This window comes from Scardinius erythrophthalmus, assembly GCF_964197995.2.
Source record: "Scardinius erythrophthalmus genome assembly, chromosome: 5".
In the NCBI taxonomy this organism is placed as follows: Eukaryota; Metazoa; Chordata; class Actinopteri; order Cypriniformes; family Leuciscidae; genus Scardinius; species Scardinius erythrophthalmus.
Genome location: NC_138225.1, coordinates 9,939,656 through 9,963,236, shown reverse-complemented (window position 1 = coordinate 9,963,236; position 23,581 = coordinate 9,939,656). Strand labels below are relative to the sequence as shown.

At 36.7% G+C, this 23,581-nt stretch overlaps 1 protein-coding gene across 1 annotated transcript in view; it reads left to right on the top strand.

Annotated features, from left to right (window-relative positions):
- Window positions 1-23,581, top strand: part of gnb1l (guanine nucleotide binding protein (G protein), beta polypeptide 1-like) — a 135,314-nt gene that overhangs the window by 45,358 nt on the left and 66,375 nt on the right. The window lies entirely within an intron of this gene.

The window sequence follows — 23,581 nt, the reverse complement described above, 5'->3', positions numbered from 1 at the left end:
ATGAATCCAGTTTAAAGCGGTTGACCTATCAGTGCATTCAACGAAGGTTCTTTGCAGCATCTGAGGATCGCTGTATATTGTTTCCTTAAAAGATTCTACAGTATAGGCTCTTCAAATCGTCATGTTTATGGATTTTTAAAAGCTATTACACTGTAAACATTATTGTTGGTTTAACTTAATAAAGTTAATTACCTTGTTGCCTTTCATTTAATAGTCAATACAACGGAGATTGGTTTAATCAACAGAAAAACAAAAAACCCTTTGTTTATTTGACAAGAAAAATAAATCATGAAAATAATGATTTTTTTTTTTTTTTACATTTCAGGAAGTTTAAGAAATTTATACTGCAGCTGTGAACCTTTTTTTTATTATTATTCTATTGGAACCTTTAAAAATATATAGGCTATAACTAACCCATTGAACGTTTTCATGCCTTAGTTAAGCTTTTCTTCTTTGCTTTAGGACAGTGCCCTTACGCACTGATGACAGCTACTTTTATATTTAATTTAATTTGCTAGTTTGTGTCATGCCATTTTGCTTTTTTTCTGAAATAATTTATTTACTGTTCTCAATGGGCAATAACTGCGAGCAAGACATTGTCTTGCTGAAATGTTTGCTTTTTTTTGTTGTTGTTGTTGCAAGTAAGTCTGTCGCCAAGCATGCACGTCTGCAGCCAGCCTTGCAACCCAAGTGCACGTGAAACGTAAGCAGTGTATCGCGTGGCTCAGGCACTTGACCCTTCTCTCTGGTATACAATATCTAACTGGTTATCGGCTTATCAAGGTTCATAATTAATGAATAGAAACAAAAGTTATGTTTTGTTGACCTGCGGCGATAGCAACCGGATTGAATCTAATTTACACTCGGGCGATTGAATAACAGGCAAAAGCAGCAGGGCTCTAATGAGATAACCTAGTTAACGACACCACTGTTTTCACTTCAGCTTAACACTATTTGTTTTTGGATGTTTATCTTACGCCTAGCATGCTATCGTTCGTAAATAAACAAATGTTCTTTTCTTCTATAAGGAAATATCCTTAAGGAAAAATCATTTACATGATTTGATTGAATTAGATTTGACATACAAATCCTAAAATACTTCCAAATTATTATTGTTTCATCATTATTTAGTATTGCATTCTAAAGTGCGTTTGCAGTAGCATTAAAACAGACAACCAAATTGTTGCATTGTGTCGCATTCCTCATTTGTCTTAGTTTTTCTTTCTTTATTTGCAGGAAAGATTGCAATGATTGAGATTTTGTGGCAGATCAAGAGTCAGGCGTGCGTAAGTATTTCCTTCTTTTATCAGATGCTTCTTTTGATTCCAGATCACTTCATCACTGTCAAGTCGGAAGCGTCCTTTGTAAATACTCAGGTGATAACAGACACAATTCAGAGCTTGATAAAAAAACTGGACAGACCGTAATGTTGCGTAACGGAAAATAGATCTTAGCCTACTTTTTGCGCAAGGAGGTTATATTCAAATAATAATCATTAAGTGGCGCATATATTGTTAAACAGCCACCCTCCCCCTCCTGATTTTTCCACAGCATCTACAAGTAGCCTAGAAGTTCAAAATTGGCCAACATCGGGTTCCGACCTTGGAAAAAAAAATGTCTATATCCACTCATATAACCCAATTTGCCTCACAGTGAAGTATTGTACACCCTTTGTCTTTTTTGGCACCCGTATTTTTTTCTTTACAAATTATGTTTTAGAAAAAGAATATTTTAAAATAGACAATACTGTGTAGATTTTTTAAGATTCGAGGCATTTATTATATTTTTTCTTGTATAGGCTATGCAAGCTCCTCTTTATCAGTATGTTTTAAATTAATCAATTAAATTCACGTTTATTTAGCGCTTTTCACAATATGGCTACACATCGTTTCAAAATGCATGTGTCTATACAATTTAGAGTGATTTGTTAGATGCACAAAAATGTACAGTTGTAAGATAATAATCTTGCAGTTAGCTAACATCATTTTAATTTAAGGAAGAAACAATGAGCTCATAAAAGTAATTATTACAAATTGTGAAAATAATAGCTTACAATATATAGAAAATTTGGCAGTGGTGCAATAAATAGTCTAAGCCTATGTTTTTCTGAAACTTCCGTTGGATTAAATTTGACGTTCACAGTTTAATCACAGTGATACGATTGCATAAGATTATGCTTTAATGGAATTAGCATGTATCCTTAATTTGTGGTTTGGATGATGTTTTCAATGGAGACACACTTCCTGTTTTGTCTCTCAGCGGCGCCTTTCAGAATCCACCAGGTGTGTATGTGTGTGCGTGTGTGATTTCTTTCTGGATACCGTATTACATCTAAAGTAGAAGCCATTTTTCCTCCAGACACGGATAATGCGAGATAAAATGTCAAGTCTTTAAATGAATCATTGTTTTGTTTGTTTGTTTTGAGAGATTTGGAATGTATCTGAGCAAACTCTTGTTTTGCAAGTTCACGTCTAGACTATAATTGACACGAGTACACGGTTGATAAAAATATTTATTTATTTTCTTAAAAAAAATCATTTTGTAATGATGGCCGTATTGTTCATATGCAAATTGAGAACAAATATTGTTAAACTTATTTCTCTGTTTTAATATCAGAGCACCATTTGGAGATGCTTGAATAAAATGAAAATTACAGTTAATGTTTTAGGTAGGCTAATTAATTATTAGACGTTATTTTTTCCTGAAATAATGAAAGTAAGGTTGAAAATCACCGCTTACAATTCATTTAGTTCGGATGATCAAATAATCAACGTTTTTAATGAATAAGTAGGCTATAATTTAATCTGAGATCATTTTTCATCATTTATTTTACGGCTCTTTTGTTGGTAGGCTAACTCTTACAAAACGCTTAGGCCTATATTGTTTAAGAACAAACAACAGTGCTCATTTATGCAAATATACAGAACATATTATTAGCATTAATTGACTCGATAGTAGCCTATTAATATGAGGATGTTCTTTAAATGCTGGATGCTGCTTGTGGAACATGAGAAAATGAATTTATAAGCCTTAATTCTTTACCCCCGACAAGCCGTATAAGAACATGCTCCATAATAATAGCCTTTTAATTAAATTTATTATTAAATGAAGTAGATTGCTCAAAGAACACAACTTCATATCGAATTATTTTTTAAGTGTTTTTTTAATTATCTTGTCTTTATTTTCGGAAGCAGTTCTTGACATAAAAATATAGAAATAAACTTTTTCGTAACCTAAAACGATTCCCGAATCCCGTATACATATTTCTGTAGCCCTATGACTTCAAGTTTTTATGTTTTATTTCGGTCTTCAGTTGTAGGTTTACCAAGGTTTGTAGGTTTGTAACTATACTGAAATATATAGGCTATTGTTTTCTCGTTGTGATTCTTGGTGGTTATTTTTGTTGTTGCAGCAGTATTAATAGTAATGAGTTTCCTAATCATTGTAAAGAAAACGAGATTTTCTGGAGGATGTTGATGAATATTTATGAAGGGGCTTAACTCGCAGTGTTTGGTGAACTGTGTGGTCCTGCGCGCGGGATTTGGGGGTTCTGCTGTGGTAACACGAGACTCGATGCCTCATTAGAAACTTTCATATGTCAAGACATGTTCTGTATCCTTTCAAAGGTGTGAAGATGATTAACCTGCAGGGAAAGGCATTGCAAACACCTAAACAACAATAGCCCCCTATAATTTCCGTCGTCGTTTTCATGTTTTACATGGGATCTGTTTGTAATATTTGCGTCTATCAGCATCCAATGATCATGAATGGGATCCTTCCACACTGCATATATCTCCCAGTGCCTTCAGGCGTTTTTAGCTATCTCTCCATTTTTTTTACAAAACCCTGGAGAGAGAAAACGGTCAGATGTTAATTAGAACCCGATATCAATTAGCAGATAATAAATCATGGCGTGTCAGAGGAGCGCGCGGCGCTGATTTTCGAGCATTCATGTATGGGGACGGTATATAAAATCCTATCCTATATAAATATTAGCCCAAATCCCTGAATAAGACCCGCAGGAAGTGAGCAGTTGACCGCTGACAGTTGGGTTGCTGAGTAGATGTCCCTTGATTCCCAGACCGGTTTCACATAGCAGTCGTGTGCAAATACCCCCTCCAAAATAGATTCTGCATGGCTAATTGAAAAAGTAATTGTCCTTTTGCAAATACTGCATAAAGTTGGGCGGAATGTTTTCATTCATCATGTCACACATGATTAATGAAATCAGTTTCAGAGGTATTGTAATTTTGTGATCACATAATAGTGATTTGTATCACACAAGCCCTTCGAAGGCTATTCGCGGGATTAGTTTTATTGTCGTGCATGTCAAATCTTTTCTATTCCCGGTGATATAGGAATGTTATAATTATAATAATACTATTATTAATAACTTGTTGTTAGTGTTAGTCACATGAAGGTTCCAACAGGGGGTTTTCGCAGCGATGCCATAGAAGAACCATTTTTTGTTTCCTCAGAGAACCTTTCAGTGAACAGTTCTTAAAAGAACATTTGAAGAACATTTTATAATCTAAAGAACCCTTTTCCAGTATAAAGAACCGCGTTTGTGCATTGATGTTCTTCATGAAACTAGACATGCCAATAAAGAACCTTTATTTTTGGGATGGTGGTTGTGTTGGTGTATTAGATTATTATTGGTGGTAGCATACTTTTTTTGTTACTATAATAGGCTTTTAGTTGTTAAAGTCCTAAATAAAACATCATATTAAAAAAAATAATATATATATATAGGCTATATATATTGATGTGGGTTTTTTTTTTTTTTTTTCGTTGATTGAAGAGACCGAATACATTTTATGTTCGTATATGAACTATATTTTCTATTCCTGGTGAGAAGCTTAACAAGTTAAAATTCATAACAATCAATTAATAATAAGATTATAGCAGTTTTTGTTCATTTAGCCAGGCTGTTTAAAAATCGATCAATATATCTAAATGTCTTGGGGGTTTTATCAGTATGTTTTGAAACAAATTCATCGTCACATATTATGGTGTTTGTTTGTCGTGTCTTTAGAGTTTTTAGAGTTTTGTTCAGCATCCCTGTCATGGGATCTGTCTGTCAGAAACGGGAAATGTGACAATAACTGGGGACACGAACTGGGCATGGTTAAAGAACATTTACTGTAAACACGCTTCCTTTTTGGCTCAAAAATTCATGTTTCCTGTTAAACTGTTCGTTTTTTTATTTTGGTCATTTGAGTATTGGGACATAAAAACACAATGGTCATGGATACAATGAAACAGTTATCCTCATGTGTCCAAACAAATATAGGAATTGTTTGTCACGCACATTTTGCGCTTTAGGCAACAGAGAGTTCAAATATCAAGTTGACCCTTGAATTTGTTCCCGTTAGATGACAGTATAAATGCAATTTTTTATAGCATTTATCATATTTGTTTTTTATTCGTAGTAATTCAGTTAATTGTTAGATTTTAGGTCATGTATTTCTTTTTATTATTATTGGAAGCTCATTGCGTATGCTCTCGATAGTACAAATTTGTCCACCTCTTAGAGTTTTGCTTATATGTTAAGAATTTTCATAGACCACTGAATTAACTAGCAGTACTCACTAAACCATGACACTTGATATATAGCTATTCATTTATAGAGAAAAAAAAATATATAGTTTTAGACAGAAATGCCTACATTTGTCATTATTTTCATTATTAGGAAATCCACATTTCAGCTCCACTGACTTGTGATTAACCCTGCATTGATTTTCTCTTTGTATAATCCAAATGAAAAATAGATTGGCTATGTTATATTTGCGTATTCATGGATTAATCCTTCCAACTGTAAGTTTCCTTCAGTATGGGAATGTTTGGGAGGATGGTAATGATTTTATAGGTGCCTGCTTTTAATGTTAAATGTGCAGATGATTGACCATTTCTGACAGATTTCTCATCCTTTTTTCATTTTAAACTTGGCGTGTATTTTTTTCCACTGTGTATCTAATGATAAATGTGGTCTTCCACAGGTTCACGCTGCATATAAATCCAGGCAGTCTTGAAAGGGTCACGAAAACATATTTTGTCGAGCAGATTTCTCACAGAACACAGAGAGACCCTGGAATGTCCCACGAATGAGGTTTTTCAGAAAAAAATCACCCCCCTCCTTTGTTTTAAAATGGGAAAGCTTTTAGCTTTTGAAAAGTATCCTTTTCCTATCTGAGCAGAGGCGGCAAGCCCATCATCACCTAACCCCTCTCCAGCCCTCTCATTGGCCAGCTGATAAATAGCTGGCATTCCTCTTACAAAAAACCCATGATGTGGACTCACGGCCGCAGTGATCTTCCAAATTAATTAAGACCTTTTTCTCCGTCTCAGATGGATCTGGTGCAGTTGCAACTCTAATTTGTTTTAAGCTCTGAATAAAATATAAGGAGAATCTCTGTTACTACTTAATGTAGAGTCCGCATCTCACCATTTTCCTCCAGTTGACCTCTTCAGCCAGTGTTTATTTCAATATGCGAAGGTCTCATGTTGTTATTCCGGAGAGATTGCAAGCTCATCTCTTTCTTTCTCTCTTTCTCCCCCCTCCTGCTGCTACTGCTGTCCTCTCTCTATTACCTTCACTCCGTTTCTGAGAACTGGAGCCTGTTTTCAGCTGCTCGTGTCCTTGGACTATACAGTAAAGGCCAACCGTGATCGACAGCAGTTAAGGACTCCATGTCTTGCTGTTTCTCTCTAGCTCCCACTTTTCTGTCTGTTTTCTGTTTTAGAGTTTTCGCCATTTTAAGGAGGGTGATGATCTTTGCACATGGGCACATAACTTGTTCATTTCGTCAAATTTAGCATAAGATGCTTTAAAATCTCTGAATGGTGAATTTATACTCATCACCCCTAGTCACAATGACCAAATGATGTGGTTGGAAAACCAACTAAAATAAAGTTTGGTCCACAGAGGGCAAAACCTAGAGGAAATCACCATGGCTCTTTCCTGTGCTCCTCATCTCGGCCATCCAGATGAAGAGCAGGAAGTCACATGGGCTTGTGAACAATATGGGGTTTGAGTGAAATGCTAAATTTGGAAGAACTCTGGTCCTTCGCCAAATGTAAATTGATAGAACATTCACTGTGAAAAAATCTGTAAATAAAGCAAAGATTATTGGAGGAGGAAGTTTTACAAGAAAATACAAGGTCAGTCATTCTACTTCAATGTTTTACTTGTCACTTCTTTAATTATTTGTGAAATTTCCTATAGGGATTTAGTAAATCATACCAAATTGCATGCATTTGGCAGATGCTTTTATCTAAAGCGACTTGCATTTAAGGGATACATTCTGTCATGTATTCTCAGAGAATCGAACCCATGACCTTGGCATTGCTCACGCCATGCGCTACTGTTTGAGCTACAGGTCTAATCTCAATGAATAAACTCTAAATCAATGCCGTAAGCATAACCACGGCAAACTGAAGTGTTCAAAGTTGTGACCAAATCCAAATCCGTGGCGCAGCCTTACGAGAAAGAAAACAGCCTCTCAGCCAATCAGATGGCAGGGCAGGTCAGACGATTACGATTCGAGTTATTCATCATCTTGACGCTGGCTGCCTCCACACGTTTGTTTTGATCTTTTTGTGAAGTGTGTTCTAACACCGAGAGATGAGGTAGCGTGTGGCCCAGTCAGGTAGCTGCGGACGGTGCTGTGCACTAAATGTCTGTGGAATGTGAAAGTGCATGTGTTTTTCTGTTGGTGTCATTGACAGAACTGCATATATGCAGGTGCATATGTCTGAAAACGTGTGTATGCGTGCAGTTGTGTGTGAAGACCACGGCATGTTGACGTTTGCTCACTGGGACCAACACCCCCTCACCAGTTCTGGAAATCCCTGGCACTGCAGGAGCACACCAGGGCTAAGGCTGTTTATGGTGGCCGGAGTGTCATGGGAGAGGTGGAGATTGACCGCCGTGTCTCGCAAAGCACGTACAAGCCATGTGTTACGTTTGTCACGCACTTCCTCCATTTGCATCCATTAAGGCATGTTTAGTAGGTGGCACGAACATTTGAGACTGAGAAAAATAGTACGGCAGATTATGTTTCCTGTTTATAATGTAAGGGTTCATTCCGTTCTGGCATTTCCATTTTCTGAATTCCGAAGTTCTTCGTCAAAACATATTTGTTCCTAATAAGGCAAAAGAAAGGAAGACAAATATAAAGTATCTGTTTTGATATTTGTTTACCTCTTCAAAATTGTTTGTTTGTATTATAATTAATGCCTACAAATAAGATTAGTGAATATTTTATTATATAATAAGCGAATAACTTAATAACTATAGTTAATAATAGATATTTTCTTCTTTTTTGATCTTTTTACCATTCTAATTTACAAACTTTGATCTAATGTTGCATATAGTTGAGCTGAATTTCTCGGAATATACTAATATATTTTAATTATAAGTACAATATTCATCATATTTTATGTTTTTCTACTGAATATTAGTGTATTTATGTTGTTTTACTTATTGTTATACAGACAAATTATTAATTTACATTTCAGTTTAAGTTATTTTAGTTTGCTGATATAGAGGAAGTGTGTGTTTATATATATATTCTAAATTAACTTTTATATTCTTTTAGATTTAGATAGAACAACAGAATCTAAATGATCTTTCTAAACCAAAAAAATCAAACAATTTGCACATTAATTCTTAAACATATACTGCATTCTTGAGGATTTTGCATGTACTTAACTTAAATATTTTAATTTAAGGTCTGTGTTGTGTTTTAATAAACAACAACAACAACAACAAAACACTTTCAAACATGTATACAATTTATTATTATTTGTTTGTCTCCCTCTGCATAATTTCACAGTTTCTGAATCACCTGCCTCTCAGCACCTTAGAAATGCAATCACACACCACCCTAAATCCCTAAAATCCCTCTTCCCGTATCCAGTACATCAACACAAAACGTTGTGATTTTCTCAGGATTTTCTTTTATTTTCACTTGTCAAAAGAATTGTGATTTGTGTGAGCATATTATTTGTTTTTTTGGTCTCCTTTTCTACTCTCAGCCGCACAAAATTCACAACACAGACCTCTTTTTTTACACCCTCACCCAGATTGAAAAATGGAGCGAATCTTGGGCGAGCGGAGAAAAGAAAAACAGACAACATAGTGAAGTCTCTTGCTGCAGCGTGTTGTAGTAACCTCCCATGTGGTTAAAACGAGAGGAGCGAAAACACATAATGAGACGAGGGTAAAAAAAAAAGACAGTGTGTGTGTGTGTGTGTGTGTTTGGGTCCAATTTCTCCCTCCATTCATCTTCACAGCCCTGGGTTTGTGTGGGACTTGGAATGATGGGATATTTGGCACAGCCCATGTGTGATGATATTTACTGAAGCGTGTTTACGCCCTTGGACCGCCTCGCAGTGGTGTTGTGCTAAAGACTTTTGCGATTTATTCTCGAGGTCTTATTTAGAATTTCTTAAAGTTATTCGTTTGTTGAATTGTCAGGGGTTTCTAGACATGGAGCAAACGTGTGTGTGGTTCAGGTATTCCTTACATTGTGGGATGTTTTTTGGTCCCCATAAGGAAAACAGTCTACAAATCATACTAAATGATAGGTTTTTTTGAAAATGTGAAAATGCAGGAAGTTTTCTGTGCTGGGTAGGTTCAGGGTTAGGGTTAGGGTATAGAATATGGAGTTTGTTCAATATAAAAAAAACCCAAAAGTTCCCATAAAACACGTGTGGGTCTGCAGTTTTCCAAAAAGCTGCAGCTCCCCTTTGTGGTCCAGCAGTGCTCTGCAGTGCAATGCGATGGACGTGGACAGATGGAAAGGGAACGGAAACCCTGTTTTGTGTCAGCCTATGCAGAGCCAGGAATGATTGTCCATCAAAGATCAAAATAATTGCTTTTGTCATTTTATGTAATTTTCCCACTCAAAAGAATGCTTTTAAGCACACCGAAATTCTAAATTGTTATATTCTTGTTTCTTTTCACATGGGATATTTTTGTTTTGTTTTTTACAATAGATCATTGAATTGCTTCCTGATGTTTCTTGTTTATGCATATGGAAATTTGCAGATGGATGAAGAATTTTTGATGGGATCCTAAATGCAACATTTACTGCTAAATCTGCCATCCTCATCGAGCCCACTCACGCACAACCGATGCGCTTTCGGTTGTTTGCCCGTGGCACTTTAGTTCAAGTTTGTGTTTGTGGTGCGGTGATCATCAGAGGAGTACTGCTTCTCTAATGTTGTATCAGGTGACCCATCTATATTAGGCGTGTTTGGACACACACATGTTTTCGGGTCGCAGGCCTGAGATGGCTCACTCTCTCTCGTGATGGACCACTTCACCTTTCACACACCTGTCGATGCAACCTGGGTGGCAATGAAGGCGCATATATGCAAACACGCTTAGAGCACACGATTATGCTTGCTCTCTTTTGATCATGCATATTGGACAAACCCTTATGCAAAAATACATACTGGAAACTTATGCAGAATTGTAAACATGAAGTTCAATGGTAATTTACATTGGAGCAAGAATCAATAAATGAACACACGCACACGCACACACGCACATTCCAGCATCATGGCTCATTGCCCGCTGTGCTTTGAAGGAGCTGCATGAATGTTTACTGATGCAAATTAGGCTTCAGAGGCAGAGCCTGTAGATTTTCAGTGTGTGTTAATGGAATGTTGAGCGAGGCAGTGGCCTCTGCTGCTTCCTGCCTTTTCCTCTCGTTTCTACAGCTCTTCTCACAACTGAAAGAGCAGATAGAGAAAGAAATGTCGACACCTATCAATGCTTAGTAATTTTCTTTTTAGATCAACAAATCCATTGTTTAGCTTTAAACAGGCTTTAATCCCCCCGGATTACATTTGAATCTTAATTTAGAATCTTAGAGGGAACTTTAGAACGTCCAAAATAAGACATATATAAGGGAAAGTGATACCCTAAAAATAAAATGTTCAGTATTTTTGTCTTGTTTTGCTATAAAAAATATCTAAACAATCTTAAATCAAGATACATTTACTTCAGATGCTAAATTACATGAATTATGTTTTATTTTCTGAAACAATATATTTGAGTTTTTGCAGAAAACAGCAAGTAGAGTATAAGAAAAATAAACCGTTTTCCCCCTTTAAATTAAAGTAAATTTTCACATCTCAGTGGCAGATATTTTTTTTTCTTGTTTAAACATAAACTCACTTAATTTTGATAATAAAAAAGAAAAGAAAAAAGAAATATTGCTCCTTAAGTAGGCTATGTATCAAGTATCTTGATTTAATAATATTTTAGTTATATATTTAAATTAAGATATTTGTACTGGAAAACAAGGCAAAAATACTGAAAAAAAAAACAAATTTTCGTATGTGTATTTTAAGTGCTGTGACTGATCTTTTTTTCTTCTTGTCTTTCTTTATTTCTTTTTCAGACAAATGAGAGTTTAGGTAGTCAATTAATGTTATCATAAAATCAGTATGCTAATACAATAATTCGAAAATTAAATGAAGTAATCAATTCAATTTAAATACATAATAATTCAAATCATTCTAATTATAAAATAATTCAATTGAAAACAATTAAAGAACAAATTAAAACTATTACAATAGTTTTAAATATGTCAAGTCTACTACTGTATTATTTGTTATGATACATGCAAAAAATGCTAATAGGTGTTTATTTATTTATTTAAATGCAGTTCTCTGTTAGGGTTAGGTTTATGAATTCATGAATATGTGTTTCTAACGTACACGAGCTATACGTTTGGCAGAGAGAGTTCTCAGTGGTTGGTACAGTTACTAATACATGACCTCACTTGACCCTGCAGAGAGATGAACTATCTAACTAGCGATTATCAAAATGGATGGCATGATTGGCACCCTATTTTATAATAAATATGAACCATATATATAATTTATATATATTTATATACATATTAGATTTATATACATATATATATATATATATTTATAATATATATGAATAAAACCGTTTGCTTTAGTGTGATTCAATGGTGAAATCAGTGTCCTAAGTCAATCCTCCTGTACGTAAAGAATGTTTATGGCTTGTAAAACACCCAAATTTAGCCCCTATAAATAAACTTGCAGTGATGAATGGGTCTGTGATAGCTTCAGAAGCCTCGCTGAATCAGGGCTGGATTTTCTGCGGTGGTTTTAAGTGTGTTTTTCCTGGCTCTGCACAGCAAGCTCATTATTGCTGATGCAGATGAGCTCCTATGGCTTAAACCAGCAGCGGGTGTTTTTCTTTTAGCGGCCGTGTGTTGGTTTCTCTGTGGAGAGAGGAAGCCAGACCACAGAGGCTGACTGCACGACCCCGAGCGGCAGGGGTCAAGCCCCGCGCAGAGCTCAGGAGCTTTCTGTGGGGAAGAGGAGTTGCAGAGGTACTAGCTTGTAATAGAGATGCCAAACGAGTCTATGAAATAGGGAGGAGAAATGTCATGAAGGAGAGCTCAGATGTTTCTCCTAGACAGCAACAGTCTTCCGCTTCTCAGGGGTTTCAGGAAAAAAAGTTCCTTTTATGTTTTTTCTTCTTCATCTGTAACGAATATGTATTTATATTATGCTTTTATTATGTAAGTGTATTATATATGTGCTTTTTATACTGAGCTTTATATGCTTTTTACCTGTTATTTTACTTTCAGGCAAATGGACTGTCGATGAAAACTTGGGTACTTTTATATTAATGTGAATATTAATGATACATATATTAATGTACACGTGGAGAGTGGAACTGGCAGATATCTGAAGGTGTGACTGTTTCCCGCCACGCCTAATATGTTTTAATCTGGAACGATCAGAGTTAAGGAGCTATTAGCCTTTAATTGCATTTCAAGTTAAGTCAAACTTACTGTTGGAAAAACAAACAATGATGTGACTTAATGCATCTGCCGTTTCAAATTACATGGAATCTTGCTGGCATTTTTCAATGGCGTATATGTGTAGGTGTGTAACGTGCATGCGAGAGTGTGTGAGGGAGACGGCAGCTCTCTCCCTCCTGGTGGCTGTTTGTAGATGGAGCTCTCGGATCTCCTCAGGGTCTCATCACTCCTCCAGCAGTCAATGATTCAGTGGGTGGTCCACTGGTCTCTCTCTCTCTCTCTCTCTCTCTCTCTCTCTCTCTCTCTCTCTCTCTCTCTCTCTCTCTCTCTCTCTCTCTCTCTCTCTCTCTCTCTTTCTCTCTCTCTTTCTCTCTCTCTTTTTCCTCCTGTACTTTTAATGTAACAAACATGAAGCAAATCCGGGCCTCTTTGCCTACACAGCCATTTATGTGCAAACCAAACACACTCACATACTCACACATACAGTGTGTCTGGAACTGGAATGGTGAAACTCTGTGATTATCATCTACTGACACCTGTGCGGTTTGAGACATTTTAAAATTCCTCAGATCAGGTGGTTTGTCTTTGCTCCCACACCCTCTCTCTCTCTCTCTCTCTCTCTCTCTCTCTCTCTCTCTCTCTCTCTCTCTCTCTCTCTCTCTCTCTGTCTATTTCCCAGCCCTACAGCTGTACTGCTCTGTGTTGTGAGTTATATTTCTTCTGAAGTATGTGTGTCTGTATAATAGGTTGTGGCGTTTAAAGTGCCTGAAGTGCTTTGCCTGTTGTGTAATATGTTTCCTGTACTTCTCTTTACTCATTTTTGCACTCTGTAACACATGACACACAATGTACAGACACATGATCCAAAATGAGCTTTTTGCCGCACCTGCCAATGGCAGTTGAATCGAAAACATTTACTATATGTAATTTTCTTTTTTAAAACCCTGTGACAGTGGAATAAAATTTTTATTAGGAATTTTGGTCACTCTTTATACTAATTGTCTTTAACTATTATGTAGTTTCATCAGTAAATAAGTTCAGTGTACTTATCGTGTTCATGTTGTATTGCGAAACACTTTTGCTGCTATTGAGGTGGGATGCAGGTACAGTTAGGGATAGGTTTGGTGGCAAGTTTAAGGGTCGGTTAAGGTGTAAGGGAAGGGTTAATGGTGTAATTATAGGTGCAGTAAATTGATTACAGCAGTAATTACATGCAGGTACTTTTTGAAAATAAGTATGTGAAAACATGTATGTACACAATAAGTGCATTGTATCAAATTATTAATTTAAATTTTAATACATGGTATTTAAACACCCAATTTTTTTTTTTGATAATAAGAAACGTTTCTTTAGCACCAAATCAGCATATTATGAGTTTTTTTTTTCTGTATTTTTGATTATATAAATGCAGTCTTGGTGAACATATGAGATTTCTTTCAAAAACGTTTAAATGATAATGTACTGGAATTTTCTCCCTCTTTTTTTTTTTTTTATCTCACTGCTATATTCAATTAGATTTATACTTAATTTGCCAGTGGGGTAAGAAAAATAAATCTTATTCAAAATATATTTGAAAATAAGTCTTATACATAGTTTAGTAATATTGCTTTAAGGATGTTAAGATGTTAACTGAAAAACTTGATTTAATATTTTCCAATACTATCCAACTTGCGAAAGCCAATTTTACTCTCATTTGAGGTGTGTTCTGCAGACACTCAAGGGCAGAGACGTCCTCATATCAAAAGTGATAATGAAACCTGTGATGAAATAGCTGGGTACTGTCCTTATTTTTCTTCCTTTTCTTCCTCCTTCTCACTCTCTCTCGCGCTCTCTGTTTTTTTCTCTCTCTCTCCCTCATGCTGATTTATTTGGTCGACTGTTTTCTCTAGCCCACATGATCCTGGAGTTTGCATGAAGCTTCCTCAACCAGAACCGATGTCATTTAAATCCAGTTAAATGAATGACCCCATAAATTTTCTCCAATAATAAGTGGGACAGCTGAGAGGAATGCCAGGAGGTGAGATGGAGAACCAGCGTCTGGCCACTGTGTTCTGCTTAAAGAATCTGCCATCTCTCTCTCTCTCTGTGTCTCTGTCTCTATCTCTCTCTCTCTGTGTCTCTCTCTCTCTCTCTCTCTCTCTCTCTCTCTCTCTCTGTCTGTTTCCGAGGCTGTTCCCTGAGAATAGGACCTCAGGGGGGTGGGGGTAAGACAGCCCACCCAGGGTCTGGATTCACTGGAGGCCACTAAACCTATGCATTCATGAGAAAGAAACAGACGTTTCTCAAACATTCTCTTTCCTTTCTACATCCACATTTCATGCCTCTATTTCATGTTACTTTTGCGACTCCGCCCCCCTTCATACTATCAGGTGTCTTTATCTTAGACAGGCTGATAAACCCAATAAACCACATCACCTACATTTTCAGTGGCCTTGGTGCTTGGCATTTAATTCATCTTTATAATTTAATTAAAATAATTTGTTTTCAGAAAACAGCACGAGTGTCCTTTATACTGCAATGCTCCATCCCATGATACACATTTAAAAGTTTTGGGTTGTAAAGATCTAATGTTTTTGAAAAAAGTCTCTTATGCTCACCAAGGTTTCATTTAATTGATCAAAAATCTATAGTAAAAACAGTAATATTCTGAATTATTTTTACAATTTAAAATGTCTGTTTTCTATTTTGTAATGTACTTTTTTTCCCCCTGTGATGGCAAAGCTGAATTTTACTCCAGTCGCCAGTGCGACATGATCCTTTATAATTAATTCTATTAAGCTCAAGAAATCATTCTATTATCAACTTGAGCTTGAGCAGCTCAATAAACATTAGTTGTTGTTGTTGTTGTTATCAAAGTTGAAAACAGTTGTGCTGCTCAATATCATGTAAACCCATGACAGTTTTTTTTCAGGATTCAAAATGTATTTTTTTAATAGATAAGTTTTGTAAAATTATAAATGTCTTCACTGATACTTTTTTGTCAATACTATACATGCCGAATAAGTAGTATTTATTTTTCCCAACAACAATAACAAAAAACGTACTGACTCCAAACTATCGAACGGTAATGTAAGTAGCCAGCTAGGTAAATAGCCATAGTTACTAGTAGGCTACCTACATTGTAGAGACTCAACAGAATAAAAATGGCCACTTTTTAATTTCCAAGGCAACAACGGCTTCTATGCTTCTTTGGGTTCATGGACAGTGACGTTCTTCAGTTGAAATTAGACGAATTCAGAAACCCTTTGTTATTAGCGACACCGGTGGCCGTTAAGTGAACTGCAAGCCAGCAACTTATTGCTCGTGCTCGCACTCTCGTGCTCACGTCACGTAACGTACCAGCGCGTGATTCATTTCGTTGCTCCTCACGGCTAACGTTATTCACAGCGAAGTTCTTTTTTGTTGTAAATTGCAGCAATGTACTTTTAACGAACATCCCGACGGCACTCACGATGTTGAGAACGACATTTAGTGTAGCTTAATGTGCTGTGTGCTTTCCACACAACAAAAAAGACAGGGGCGAGAAAGCAACGGTCAAGAAAACATCTGATCAGAGCGATGTGGATATGTTTGCACCACAAGCTCTGCACTTCACAGGCATCATGTCGCCAGATGAGGTAATTAAACACTGTTATTATATTTTGATTACAAAGTAGGCTATATCTGACACTAGAACAGCCTACTTGCCTATAGATCTGGCTCGGTTCATGTCTCGTATTACTTAAGAGCGGGAACTCGGGAACGCGCGTAGATTTCCCTGGCAAAAAGTCTACAGGCTTTTCATAGACAGTTTTGTCAAGCTGTTCACACATTGGCAATAAAAATGTGATTCATATTTTTTATACAACACAATTCTTATAGGCCCCTTTAAACTTGTTTTTTTTTTTAATCTGAGAAATTTGGCTGAAATAACACGGACTACAGAAACATTGGCTACTGTATATATATATATATATATATATATATATATATATATATATATATATAAAAATCTAATTTTTTTTCCCGCTGGTTTGTACTATTTCCTCGTGTGCTTTATTTGTTGTGGAGCTGAATTAATGTAGCAAGTATTTTGCTGTTGATAACAATACACAGATTGATTTGAGGTTGTAAGCATTGCAGTAGAAACTCCTAGGATGTGAACTTGTCTGTTGACATCTCATAATTACATAATTACTGTGATTCTGACACAAAGTAAATGCAGCACTTAATGGCCTTTTACCTCACAAATCCTACTCCTGTTGTAATGTGGTCTGAGGGCACTGACATGTCGGGTACAAATCTGAGCTGGGATGAATCTCTCTCTTGTGAAGAGACGAAGGGCTTTGTCAGGTCAAGTGTTTGTGAATATGTGTGTTGTTGGACTGATGTGAAATTTACTAAGGCTTCCACAACTCTGTAGCCACTGCTGCACTGTGGGAAACAGGAAATCTCAATATTATTCCAGCTCACAGCTCAGAGATGCGCTAAAGTGAGAGAGGTCGAGAGAGATGGAGTGTACAAGCAAGACGGGACCCAAAGTAAAGGGTAGACTTCAAGACAGCCTTAAAGTAAGGGTGATGTACTGTACACATTACAGGCTCTTTAGCTGAAATAGGGCTTACTAGTCTACTGTTTTTTCTAATGAAAGTAACATGCTGTTTGTTTACTGTGGAAAGTATGCAAAGTGAATATTCTGCATAAGGTAACTACAAAATGGGCAAAGCAAAACACTGCATGGAATGCTATCTCACAATTCAGTCACATTTTTTTAAATGAATTTATTCAGCCAAATATTTTGCTTATTTGATTGGACTGCTAAACATTAAGAAATATTTGCATATGTCTTAATGTCCCCCCCCCCCAAATATGATATTTGTGATGTCAAAAAAGTAATGTTTTTAGGCTGGTCTGCCTCAGTGCTCTAACAGCACTCGTCAAAATAATTGATGTACTAAAATAATAGATTTTTTTCAATTTGTGATTGAAAATAATATAGGCTATAATTTACGTATATTAATTCATAAAATTCGTACTGAAATTCAATTAAATGTGACTAGACCAAAAACATTAACAGGCCAGTTTTCAACATTAACAACCCCCCACCCAATTACAAATTACATTTTCAGAATAACCATTTGAATGAAAAGTTTATTTAAAAAATAAATTTCACAATGTGTTATTATTGACAAGGAAATTACAAAAAAAATCTGCCCTTTTGTACAATGGAGTTCAAAAGTTTTATTTTTTTTTATATAATGATACAAATGAATGATATATTCAATTAAATTTGGACTCAAACTTTTGTACTCACTATAGGATTCTAGATGTCACTTGCTGAATTTAACATGCAACATGATAAGGTTTTTTTTGACGAGTGTAGCATATACTGTTTGAAACATGAATTGTTGCATACTGTTTCCACATGCTATTTATTAAAATATTTTCGCAGTATGCAATATATATTGTGCAATAAGTTGTAAGCAGTACGCAAGTATTCTGTTCAAACATAGCCATTTTCTGCTGCATTAATCGAGACACAAATATACAGACCCTGCCATCCAACACTGTGTGAAATGAGGAGGCCATTGAACCCTCGTACCCCAAACTTAGAGCGAGAGGAGGGAGTAAAGAGGGTGCCGTGCTTCCCGGGGAGTGTGCTGACTGAGGTACTGTGTGATTTCAGTGACCCAAATCCCATAACTGCCTTTCCAGGTCTACTTAAAGAGAAAAATGGGTGAGATACTTTTAAATGGGGTGGTTAGGTTTAAAATGAGCTGGTCTTCTTCTTTCGTATGGCTGTAGCTAATATGTTGGTGGACTTTTTGTCCCCCCCCCAGAGGGCTGGGTCTAGTTTGCTGCTGCTGGTTGAAATGGGCCAAATTAACCGCTACTGACAAGCCGTAAGTTGATGGATATTACCCAGTTTATATGGCCTACAAATGTAAACCAGTAACTCAATATTTAACAGCAGAATCATCATCATTAAACATCAGAATGCATTATGTAACTACAATTCCCTCCTCAGTGTAAAATATCCTCTTGACTATGTGTGTGTATTTGAATGCGTGTGGCTTGTAATCAGCAGAGCACGTACATATATCATTTTCATTCTGCTTACCTGTCGTCTCAGTCATGTGTAAGTCGAAAGTAAACAACATTTATCATTTCATGCAAATGACCGATTTTGTATCTTAGTATCAACAAAGAAGGCCATTCAACCAGTCTGGTTTCTGGCCTCAGATGAACTGATACAGGAAATTACAGACTTGTTCTTTTCCCATGTTTTTCTCGTTAAGCAAACTATAAGCATAAACACTTCTATCTACTCATTTACCTATACAGTATGTGTTTTTATGTACAGTACGTGTGCATGCATGTTGAGAGCATGTGTTTAGACAGTTTGCATGTCAAACCCTCTTAGAAATGTTCTGGTTTTTTTTTTTAAGTTAAAGGGATTTTTCACCCAAAATTTGTAATTTTTAGGGATGCACCGATGCATCGGCTGAACATCGGTAACGGCCGATATTTGCCTCGTTAACTGCCATCGGCCATCGGGAAATAAAAATGACATTCGCCGATGTCACATGGGCGTCAGTTTGGTTTGATATGCTGGGGACAGAGACGCATTCGGAAGTGCATTTTCAGAAGTGCTGGGTACAATGACGCATTTATTTATTTATTTTTCTATGAGAAAACTCCTTTTCTCGAGAAAAGAACGACCATGGTGTGTAGCAGAAGAAGCGGCGGAGTATGCACGATCCGCGAGTGCTGAAGACGTTCTGCACGGCTTTGATGGGTGCGCAGGAGGACACAAATGGGCGGCGACCGCTTCTTCCAGTGGCGGGAGCTTTTCCCTCAGCGCCGTCAACAGATAGAGCGTTAACTGTACACACCGCCGCCGACTTGAGCTGCAAAGAAGCTCTGGCCTCCCTGTCAAGGACGCTTGTCAAAAAGTACGGGGAAGCTTGACCGCTCTGAATAGTGAGTGAGAGCGCGCGCGCGGTCGGGGCTCTCTCTCTCTCTCGCAGAAGAGCGCGTGCGCGTTTAAAATTTAATATGAACATTCACCCGTGTTTTTTCCCTCATAAATGCGAACACGAAAAATAAAATGAATATTATAATGTTTTTTTTGTTGGGTCAGACAATGATTACCAAATTTCTCTCTCATATTGCTCCTCATAACAACTGAAAAAGAACTTATAAATAAGGTTATAACTGTCAACCAGAAAGTGACATTAAAGGTTTTTTTTGTTTCATAAATTGCTTGGTCTGATTGAATTTGTGCTCATTCTAGGATAGTGTGATCAAGAGCCGAAAGACTTGTATGTTTCAGTGGCACAAAAGAAGGAATAAATAACAAAAAGAAAAAACATCGGCATCGGCATCGGCCATCGGCCAAGTTGTTATGTTAAACATCGGTATCGGTATCGGCCCAGAATTTCCCAATCGGTGCATCCCTAGTAATTTTGTCATAATTTACTCACACTCATGTCGTTCCAAACCCGTAAGACTTTCGTTCATCTTCAGGACACAAATGAAGATCTTTTTGATGAAATTGTGAGCTTTCTGTCCCTCCATTGACAGCTACTCAACTACCACTTTGACGCTTCAGAAAGCTCATAAAGAGTTGGTAAACCAAACCATTTGAATTGAGCGGTTTAGTCCAATTTGTCTGAAGAGACTCGATTACTTTATTTGATGAACAAATTCAATTTATTCACATTTAAACAATGATCAGCGAACATAAACAGAAGCTCAACCGAACCTGCTTGATGCACGAGAGCAAACCTCATTGGTTCTTGCTAAAGCTCAAACGTGCTGCGCAACACGAGAATGAACCTCATTACTTGAGCTTCCGTTTACCACAAATCATGTGTGAGTTGATGAATATTTGTAAAAGACTAAATTAAATCTGTTCATCATATAAAGTGATTTTGTCTCTTCGTAAAATTTGGATCCGTTTTCCGATCTCTTTATGAACTTTTTGAATATTGAAAGTGGTTGTTGCTTAGCTGTCAACAAAGGGCCAGAAAGCTCTCAGATTTCATCAAAAATGTCTTTATTTGTGTTCCGAAGATGAACAAAATTCATACAATTTGTGGGTGAATCCCTAACACCTTTTAAAGTCATGACCTGACTGCTTGCTTCATGCCCATTTTTTTAAACCTCCACTAGGTTACCATCTCCTTCTCTATTTTGAAAATCGCTAATGTAGAGCTTTAGCTGTTTGTTCTGAGTTGATGATGAGTATCGTTTAATGCTAAAGCCAAATGGCGGTAACTTGATTTTGAGGTTTACCTGTAACTCTGAGGGAGGTGTAGTCTACACTATTATTGTAGTAATTTTGTGGTAAAACACCTTTGGCTATATCCGCTTCTTGTGTGGTTAAGGTTATGAAGTCTAACGTGAAGTGTCAGTACGGAAGGAGTTGATTTATGTGCAACTAATAAGCAGTGTGTTTATTTTCAAAGAAAGGTACAGACCGTCTCAAAATGAAAGAGACAAACACAGAGAGAGAGAGAGAGAGAGACGAAGCGAAAATTGAGACTCATAAATAACTGACTCATGCTGTTTTGGATGCACACCAGCGGTAATTAGCTTTCAAGAATTTAGATTCAAGATGCTAACGCATTTGGTTTCTGTAACCAGATTCAGCCTCTGTTAAACTACTTCACAAGTCATTTCAAAACCAAAATAGCTAATGAGCACAGTCAGACTCAAGAGTCTTAAAGGGCAACTCTTGCCAAAATGCAACCTAGGGTCTTTTTGTTAATCTACCCAAGGCAAACTTTCGTTTAAAAGCATAATTAGAATGGAAATGCAACTTTTAAATTTGGCCGTATTTCCGTTTTCGGTGAAGTGCTTGGGGCACTTCTATGATAGCATCAAAAATCGCTATTTTTTAAACACTAAGAAGGCTTGACACAACATGAAACTGTGCTCGAAGTATCACCAGGGGCTCTACACATGAACTCTTTGCAGAGCATTGACAACATTGTTTGTGTACACAAAGTTTACTAAAAAGAAAGATTTTGAACAACTCACTCTAGCTGTGTCTGCCAGCATTTTGACAGTCAAAAATAGTCGATCTCCGAATGCAACGTAACAGGGAAGAGAGTAAAGATGGAAAGCTCCTAAAGCTTAGTTTCATATAAATTCACGGATAATTTGTTGTTTTGTCGTTAGTGAAAATCAATATTGACCATGTATTTGAAAAAGGATGCTCATATAAGAAGCAATACTAAAATTCAGAGTCAGTTCATTCACATTCGGAGATCGACTCTTTTATCAGTACTAAATTGAATTCTTTTTTGCTGCTTATTATGCATACTGTATACAATTAAATACACACAAAATAATGTCAATATGCCGGTCTTGGTGAGTATTCACATAAACACAGTCAGTTAGCCTATGTTTTAAGTGAATGTAAAATGTTTTAATGAAAATGCATGTGTAACTGTATAATGGATCTGTGTGTCAGGTCTTAAAGTGACAGCAGCCTAATCTACCTGATATAAAGACATAAGATATCTTTGTGTCTGTGTGTATGTCTTTCATTTTAAGAAAAATATTGGACAATTTATTTTAACTTGCATTTGCAGAATGAATTGCATGTGGGGACTGCATGAAGTCAAACTTAGCTAAAAACATTCTTATTTAGAGTATGTTTCAAGCCCCCTAGGTAACAGTTCTTCATTCAGGACAGGTAGGCTACTTAAATAAATTGTTTTCTTCGACTAAAGTTTTCTTTGCGTATGACTTATAAATTGCTTTAAGAGACCCTTAAAAAGCAATAGACAATTATAGAGGCTCTTTGTAGGTTACTGGGTGAGGACTAATCACACTCACTGCAAACACAGTAGATCCAGGTTGGTTGAGCGTACAGGTGTCGGTCCAGACATGTTCCTCCAGCTGCCTGAAGTGCATCAAAGTGCCGTGTACTAGTCTGAGACAAGCTAACAATACACACAGACCTGTGCAGGTAGACAAGGCCCTTTTTTAAGAGGGGGGTGAATGAAGGATTTGGTAAAATCACTCAGTTTGAGAAAGACATGGGGAATGAGGAACCACACAAACTGCAGGTGTGCAGCGTCTTTCCAGACAGCTGTCTGCACACAAACACGCACATGCACATACTCATTCACTGATACATTTTTTTTAGACGTTTACTTATTGGTGGCAGCTGCCTGACTTTCTCAGGCGTTCGTAGAAGTGGGATTACAGGGCTTTTATGAAAGCAGATCCTGTGTTTATGTGTGTGCATGTGTGTGTTTGTGCTCAACCACCAATGACGGCGCAGTGCCACTCCATCACCTCCATAAACACATTCTCCAGCCTTTACATGCACAGCAGCAGGGATTACAGAGGCTCACTTTCACTCGCTCTACATATACACATTTGCTGAAACACATAAAAGTATGTTGATGTTATAATCTTAGTTATGTCGAATTTTAAACACTCATGTCTTTCCAAAGCTGTATGACTTATTCGTCGTTGCAACACAACATGAGAAATGTTGAATTATTGATTCTTTTTTTTTTTTTCTATGACAATTTACAGTGAATGGGGACTGGAGCTGTCAAGATTAAAAAAGGTTTCAAAAACATCATAAAAGTGAAGCTGTATGATAACTTGACTTAACATGAGATGGACTAATGGAAATTTAAGTTGTCATTCACTTTTAATTGTCCCCTCATGTGAGCAGTTAATGGAGTTTAGTCTGATTCATGAATGAATCATTCAAACTGGTTTTTGAACTGGGTTTTAGCAGATTG